We start from the raw sequence: 1,398 nt of genomic DNA, 5'->3' as shown, positions 1-1,398 counted from the left end.
TGGCCGTGACCAGTGTGCATGAAAACCCAGGGGCCTCTGCACAGATTTGGGATCCTGTGGGACACCCCCCTGAAACTTGCCCGAAACTGCGTTGGGGAGGGAGCCCCAGTGATGATGGAGCTGGAACTGAAGGAGTTGATTTGGAGAAAGACAAGAAGAGGGATTCTTCTCTGACTCCAGGTCGTAGAGGCAAGTGCATACTTGCTGTCCCTGGGCGGCTTCTGCAGCGCGGCGTCCCAGGGAGGAATCAGTCAACTCTTCATCTCAATTGCGTTTCACTGCTGTTTTATCCAAGGGACTGAACCGCCCAGACTCATACTCAAGGGCTGATGCCTTTGCTCCCCACCCTCATTAACATGGAGAGGCCATTCTTCTGCCAGGGTCCTGGCCCAGCGCGGATACTGACAGATGCCTCCTGCCTTTGCGTCTGCATCTAGCAGTGCCTGCTCTGCTCGGCTGTACCCACTGGATACCCAGAGATGAATGGTGAGCCCCAGGTACCCCTTTAACAGGTCGGCACTGAAGACTTAGGAAAATGGGGAGAAGAAAAGCACAGCAAAGCTCCTTCTGTCTGCTGCTGGTTGTGGCCACGGTGAGAGCCCAGAGCCCAGGTCCACCCAGCACGTCCTCAGGTGGACGTGGGATGTCTCTGGAGACCACCTGGCGTTCTGACACCTCCCCAGACGGAGGAGGAGCCTGTGTTCCACCCCCACAAGCACACTCGATCCAGAGGCAACCTTCTCCAGTCTTCCTCACCAGCCATGCCGCTTCCAGGCCCTGCAGGGAAACCCTCGCTGCGATGGTTAATTTTATGTGTCATCTTGGCTAGGCTTTGGTGCCCAACTCTTGGCCCAAATGCCAGTCTAGATGTTGCTTCTGTAGATGTGGTTAACATCTGTCATCAGCTGACTCTAAGTAAAAGAGGTTAGAGGGTACCCTTGATAACGTGGGTGGGCCTTGTCCAATCAGTTGAAGGTCTCAAGAGCAAGAATTGAGGTTTCTGAAAGGAGAAGGATTCTGCCTCAAGATGGCAGCATCACCTTCTGCCTAGTTGCAGCCTGCCAGCCTGCCCTACAGACTTCAAACTGACCAGTCCCCACAATCGTGTGAACTAGTTCTTAAAATGAACCAGTCACAACCAGTCACTCACATGCTCTTTCTTGTTCTAAGTTGCTGTTGAGTTAATTCTGACTCATGGCAACTACATGTGTGTCAGAGTGGAACTGTGCTCCACAGGGGTTTCAAGGACTGATGTTTTGGGAAGTAGATCACCAGGCCTTTCTTCCAAGGTGCCTTTGGGTGGACTCAAACCTCCAACCATTTGGCTAGCAGCCGAACGTGTTGACTATTCACACCACCCAAGAACTCTTCTGTCTCACTCTCTCTCTCTCTCTCTCT

This window comes from Orycteropus afer, unplaced genomic scaffold (genome assembly GCF_000298275.1).
Source record: "Orycteropus afer afer isolate SDZICR_OR568_19922 unplaced genomic scaffold, OryAfe1.0 scaffold00006, whole genome shotgun sequence".
NCBI classification, from domain to species: domain Eukaryota; kingdom Metazoa; phylum Chordata; class Mammalia; order Tubulidentata; family Orycteropodidae; genus Orycteropus; species Orycteropus afer.
Note: the sequence above shows the minus strand (reverse complement) of the source record.